The sequence below is a fragment of the Capsicum annuum genome, chromosome 1 (genome assembly GCF_002878395.1).
Source record: "Capsicum annuum cultivar UCD-10X-F1 chromosome 1, UCD10Xv1.1, whole genome shotgun sequence".
NCBI classification, from domain to species: domain Eukaryota; kingdom Viridiplantae; phylum Streptophyta; class Magnoliopsida; order Solanales; family Solanaceae; genus Capsicum; species Capsicum annuum.
This window is the reverse complement of record NC_061111.1, coordinates 209,030,893-209,038,067: the sequence shown is the minus strand read 5'-3', so window position 1 is coordinate 209,038,067 and position 7,175 is coordinate 209,030,893. Positions and strand designations below refer to the sequence as shown.

The window sequence follows — 7,175 nt, the reverse complement described above, 5'->3', positions numbered from 1 at the left end:
GTGGTTCCCGCATAATTGTGCTTTATTCTCACAGGTCATCTTCCCTATGCTATCAATTTGAGAAGCCATGTGATCATCCAAATCAAGCAAACACTATCTTGCATCATCAACCTCTTGCCTAGCTCGCTTTAACTCTTCTCTCAACTGGTGTATAGTTAAGGCATTCTCTGAATGTATCTGTTGGTGTGCCATTTCACTTCTTTAAAATTCGTCCTGAAGACTGTGTAGCCAGATCTGGTGTTCTAATTCTACATCAATGATTTGTGTAGGTACATTCAGACCCGGGACCAATGTTCGGAAAAAATTCTTCTTCAACCACCTTTATAAGTATCACTAACCTCATGTTTATACTCGATATGAAAGGAGACTTTCTTCGTCTTTGTTCTCCTCCGCTCGTCTACTATGTACTGTTTGAGTGGGGTTTCACCCTCTTCGTACTCGGTGATGAATCTGACCATAGGTATTGTTGGTGGTGTTTTCTGCTTGATTTCGAACTGCCTAAGGACCCTACTGGGGTTATAAGGACGAGTTCCCCTGAGACCTGGAAGCACCAAAAAGGCCATTTATTTCCTCAGGTGATGTGCTTCCCCGGACGAAGATATTTGATAGACCACTGGAAGTTGTTCTCTCTCAATTCCCCAAAAACTTTGAACCAAAATCCCAAAGATTCGTTTCTCTTAAACCTGTGCAAGGACAGCCAAATGTCATGCGATGATAAAAGATCTTCCCTTGTCCGAGGGTCTGGTCACTCTACTCTGGAATTTTTTAATAAATGTTTCATCATCCACCATTGCAAGATAAGGTTGCACCCCTAAAAGAAACGATGTTTGCCTTGACACATTTCCAAAGCCCTATATATTTCTGTAATGATCTTGGGAGCTAAAGTATGGAATACTTTAGTGGTTTTGTAATCTACTCCATAGAAGAGGGCATGCGTCACCATAATGACTCTTTGGATAAATGGTGCCATTTTCTCCTTGTGGAAACACCTTAGTTCCAAGCAATCCCACGACAAAAGTAAATGCTCTTTTCTCCCTCCATTCTGACTCAGATTTGAATTTGTATCCTAACTTCTCAAAAGCGTTGTACTTTCCAAACCAACGATACAACTCACGAAAAGGTATGTTATCTCCATCATGTTTCCCCAACTAGGTGTCATCATTGATTGAAAAGGCGTCATTGATCTCCTAACAGTTCCATACGAAGGGAACTAGAATGTTTTTGTTGGGTGCACTCCTTCTTTTCCTATATATGTCGAGGCTCTCATAACAAGTCATCACTTCAATGGTGGGAATTCAACTTCCCCAAAGCAAAACACCATGTCGTCATCATCCCAGAATGTTGTTAGCACATGAATCATTTCAGGCCAAGCGGCGATCGTTATAAGCGACGATAGATGCCCGATATGCGTACTAACAATCTCCTTATCTTTTCCACTCATATGAGTCCACCATACTTTCAAAAAGTTATCTGGTCCCATAACCATCTTGAATTTTTTGCAGGGATATGGTTGAGCCATTCCTACACGAAAGGAAACAAAACTAAGCCTTCTCCTACCCCAAAAGATAGTTGACTGAATTAAGCAGACATATTTTTTCAATACATAAACATGATTCGTTTATAATTGGCTCGTGGCCAATAGACGCATGACAGGTTTTCTAATGGGGTCAATACCCCCTCGGGTGTTGGGCCGTCCTAGGCTCATGCCTAAAAGAGGATTTTGGTTTCACTTCTTTCTAGGTGTCTAGTGGGCTTTGACCAGGTTCCCAAGTAGACAACTTGGATTTGAAAATACGAACAGCCATCAGACGTCTAACGTGTCAATAAACTGTCGTATTTCCAACAGTTAATTTGAAATTAAACAATAGGGGATGGGACATCCAAGAAACCCCAAACAATTTGTATATTTCGAATGTGGAAGTATGTTATGAAATGCAACAATTTAAATTTTGCGAAAATTTAAACACATAAGCGGATAAACAGTTTAAATATTACAACCCGAATAGTTAGTCAAAGAAGTTAGCTCGCATTTGGTTAAAACCTAGTCACATCCCCAGCGGAGTCGCCATCTCTGTCTTATCCCTTTTTAAATTTATTTTAAAGAGAATGATTTTGACCTTTTCAAATCATTTCAAAAAGAATTCGAGAACATTTCGAAATAATTTTAAGAAATTCACAGAGTCGCTAATTGATTTTGATAGAAAATATCAAGAAGACTTAAAAGTTATTTCAAAGATTCGGAAACAGAAATAAATCTTTGAAATTAGAGAAATTGAGTAAGGATTCAATTAACGTCCTAACAAGATTTTTAAGGCACTTAGGAGCGTCCGTTTAAAAACGATTCACCAAAAAATCCTTTTTTGACCAACTTAAAAAAGGGTGACTAACTTTGCAGAATAGTTGATAAAAATATTATTTATCCACACATTTGAAATTGGCACTCGTTTATTCAAATAGTCTACTTGAATTAGGAAAAAGGCTCCAATTATTCCACTTAATTTTGAGAAAAAAGTTACGAAATCCGCTCAATTTGAGAAACATTACAAAATACCTCACTTGAGAAATTATTTTACTTAATTCATAATTAATCACGAAAAGTTAAAATTTGAGAAAACGCCGAGGAATATTCTAATTGAGAAAATTCTACTTATTTCATAATTATTTCCAAGAATAAATTATGAAATATTATTTCTACTTGAATTAAGGAAAAACCTATTCAAACTAGGTGGCACACTTGGATTTAAGAAGGAAATAAGTTTGTATTTTTTACGAAAAAATGAATTATGCAATTATTTATTATTACTTTTTAGTATAAAAGGTCAATTGATTCTAAATAACACCTTTCAAAAATGTTAAGGGAATATCATGTTGAAAGCATCTTCAATTATGAAAAACAAATTAAAATTTACAAGAAAAATTGACTTCTTTGATTTGGAGAAAAAATATTTTTAACCCAAGTAGACCATTAGTCATGCGAACAAAACAAATGTCATTTTTGACTAAAGTATATATTTTTATTTTTCCTCTTTAGAGACTTATTTAAGAGAAAGCCAACAAATCCAATTTAATTCATTTTTTTAGATAGGATGAATTACGTGAGAAAGATTATAAAATAAGTGAGGAATTTGAGATAAATAAAATGCCAACAACGCGATAAACCACTAGGTTAATTAATTAAAATTAGTGCTAATACAAATATATAAGTATATAAGTTGCATTTTATAAGAGAATAAAAAATTAAAGTTGGGGTTGGGCCCCTTTTGGCCCATCAGTAAGCTGTCCAGCCTTAGGCTTGCAATTTTATGGACTTTAAGTCCATTTCCATACATGTATATTAGTTGTATATCACAGCTATATTTTTCTGCGCGTTTTTATACATCATCGTGTATACTTTGCGTATAAGCGTAGAAAAATCAGCATGTTTGCTTCCACTCTTAATATGAACCAAATAGGTATATACCAGCCTGTATACTTGTCTTTTGGTTCATTTTGAAACTTGGGCATGGAGTTTGACTCAATGGATATGCAAGAGGGAAGTCCGTTTGAACTAATAGGGGTGTCATATGCAACAAAAATAGTAAGTATTAGTGAATGCTCAAGATAACAAAGGTAGAATATTCAATAGACTAGAATAACTACAGTCAAACGATCATCATTTATACTTCATCATATTTGTAACAATCAGTAAATGACAAGAAATATGGAATGGAATCATGAATCAATCACACTCTTGTGCCAATAATCCAAAGCAGCGACCTTGGTATGCAAATGGAGTCAATCCACATAGATTCGACTCTAATTTGCAAATGGAGTCAATCCACATAGATTCGACTCTAATATTAATATGCGACGGAATGGCTAAAACAATTGCGCTAGTAAATGCCAAGGCTCTTAAGCATATGCAGAATGTAGTAATAATATACATATAGTGAAATAGAGTCTGTAAATAGTTTCAAGTAGCAAGTAACAAGGATAAGAACATATAACTCTTGAATCTTTAGAGAAATATCTGTGAACAAATACTCAACCATTAATAAACATGCCTAGACACTGGATATACCTTTGTAAAATTAAAACCCAAAATTATCAATTTCGTCATGCATTAAAGAACAAGTTTAACGTAATACATGAGTACTCAAACAGTGAAACAACTGGTACTAATGTTGGTGAACTTGTGAATATTTAAAAGATCAAATATGCCCTTTCAATTAATTAAAGGTCAAATATTCTCTCTCCATCTTGAATGGAATTTGTCCTCAAATTCATATCTAGCAACACCAAAGAGAGAAGAAAACAAGCACACAATCCTCATGGTATGAGGGTTAGCATTAGTACCACAAATGATATAACCATGCCAAGGGGGTACACTCTTGGAATATAGCCAATAATCCTTTGTTATTATCATGAAACACTTACTACAAGCATCATAAAAGCATCATAAAGGACTTGGCTAAGATAGACATCAAGGAAAGAGGAGTGCAACTCGAGACCATCACATATATCAAGAAGCCAAGGTTGTTTACATTTGAAATAGACAGTGTGACTAACCCAAAAAACAATAATTTCAACAAGCATTAAACCATCAGTCATAGGACACAGCTAAATCAGATAATTTCAATCCAACACACCTTCTCATCTCTATTTCTCAAATCGCCTAAGAAAAATAACGGAACAAAAATATAATGGGAAGACCAAAAGCACTACCTATTTTTGCGCAGCGATACCGGGATGACGAGCTTTTGATCGAACGAAATTCCACTAAAATTTAACTTGCTTCCACCAAAATTTCAACCTTGACCCATCGGCTTTTCAATTTCTCGTCAGAATTTTAACTTTCGTTGGAATCGACTCTCGAGAGAGAATTTCGGTTGCGTGAGGTTAGAAGCATGCGCCTCCCGAACCTCCAAGTTTTTTTCCGAAATTCTCCGCTTTTCCCTTATCCCTCAACGTCTATTTATAAGAGAAATTGGGGGAGAAATTAGGTTTTGAATTTTTGAAAAAAAAGATGGACTTCGAATCTGAAATTTAACCCAATCCTTAAAAATTTTCACATCCACAGTGAGACAAAGGCCATTAATGACCTTCATCCTTAAGAATCAATGGAGAGAAAAAGAGATGTTTGGTCAAAGGGCGAGTTAATTTTTCGCCTGAAATGATGAACAATGGACTGAACACATAAAAGTTCTTGATTTTTTAGCCACAGACGGCTGTACCGAAGGGGTAAAATGATAAATGGGGAAGCTGGGTTTTCTACCGTTGTTGGTTGTCGGGTTGGGTTTCAACGGAATTGGGTCTTGCAAGGTCGTTATCGGGTCAGGGATTTGTCGTTGTTGGTTGTTTGTACGTCGTTGATGTTGTCACTGGTTGGTTGAAGCTGTTGTTATCGGGTGTTTGTTGGAGTTGTTGCTACGGTGATGTAAATGGGCCGGGTTAGCCATTTTGGGCTGTTTGGGCGGCTGGTTAGTATTATATGGGGGCTCAATTGTTGTTATTGTTTTGTTGGGCTGAAATTGTTTTGGGCCTAAATTGGGGCAGTTTGGAGTAATTTTCAGAAAGGGGAGGGCAGAAACTAAGAGATTTTTGGGATTTAGGCCATTTATCAAATAGTTAAAATGGAAATTTAGACAATTATATTAAAATTTTAGCCTAATTAAAATTCAATTGATCAATTGTATTGTAATTATGATCAATTTGATTTTCAATTAAGTTCTAATTTAATAAATTGACTAAATTGAAATAATATGTGAAACAAATTAACGACCAATTCAATCCCGAGCTTCTTGATTTAATAAAATCAAACAAATATTTTCCAAAATAATTGTTTTAGGAATAAATTAATTTTAAAGCAAAATTTTATCCATGTGAATCCATATTTCTAATAACCTTGATTAAAACTTAATTTTCTGTAAAATTATATGATTTCATATACGCAAATATAAAAATATAATCGCTACTTAAAACGACTAAAATTACCTAGATAGATACTTTGGAAAGATCTTATTTGAATAAAATAAATGTTGTAATTTTATTTAAAATTAAAGAAACTCGAATTGAGCTCAATCGTAGACAACAAAAATTAGATGTCAATAAGAGATAATTAAGAGCTAAAAAAAACTAAGGGGTATTTTTAAGCCATAAAAACAAAGAAATGATATTGTTCAGGAGTAATTTTAGCCCTTTTCCGTTATACAATTCACAATTATCAAATTTGAAACAAGAGGAGACAAAGCTTCGTTCAGCCATGGAAGTGCAAAAGAAGAAAATGATGGTGGCGACAGAAAAAGAAAAAAACCGACTTAGAGATTTGCCTGAGTCATTCTAATTCACATTCTCTGTTTGTCGTGTGACGAAGAAATTTGTGAGAACTTGCATGTTATCTACTCGATGGCGGTTTCTTTGGAAATCTTTTCCAATTTCGCGCTATTTCGTGACTGGCGTTGATTATGTGACTTCCACCCACAGGGAGCTTATTATTAGAGGGGTCTTGCCACGATATCATAAAATTCTTCTTGGTTGTCAATTTTCCTAACCCAGAGAGGTTTGCTAGAGATGGCTATTTATGGGTATATTTTGAACTAAAATTGCTAATGTTGAAGATTTTGCTTTACTCCTTTCATTTGATTATGAATTTCCTCAATTTGCATATAACAATACATCCTTGAGGAATTTGGTTTTATGTAGCTGCAACTTGAACCCTTCTGCTGATTTGAACTAGAGCGCTCTCGTTTCTCTGACATTCAAGGACGTATATTTGACGTAGGGTGTAACAGAAAAGGTATTATTTGGTTGCCCTAACTTGGAATGTTTGGAATTGGATCCTTTTAGGGATTTCATCGTCTTGAAATCGACAATATCAAGTTGAGAAAATTGATCATAAATAACTTTGTAACTGATGATTCTGACTTTTGGACTGAAATATTAGCCTCATTTATTCAAAATTTGCAACTTAGGGGGCGGTTTGTGGGATACACTTGAGAAATGTTCCCCCACTTGTCACTGCAGGTCTTAAATTAAAATATGATTTCACAGACCAATTGAAGGAGTATATAGTTGTTTGAAGGAACTTCTTCACAGCGTTGCGCATGTCGAGAATCTTGAATAAGGTCTGTGGTACATCGAGGTTTGTTCACATACTTTTCACTGGTACTTCTTCACATACTCTTAACATATATAAT

The 7,175-nt window shown here is 35.0% G+C and overlaps 1 long non-coding RNA gene across 1 annotated transcript; it reads right to left on the bottom strand.

The window, feature by feature from the left end:
• Nucleotides 1-3,140: 3,140 nt before the first annotated feature.
• Nucleotides 3,141-6,678, bottom strand: LOC107848060. Its single transcript, XR_001667778.2, has 2 exons — nucleotides 4,705-6,678; nucleotides 3,141-3,547 (listed from the first exon to the last, which is right to left on the bottom strand). It is a non-coding gene; the product is annotated as an uncharacterized LOC107848060 (long non-coding RNA).
• Between the last annotated feature and the right edge of the window lie 497 nt (nucleotides 6,679-7,175).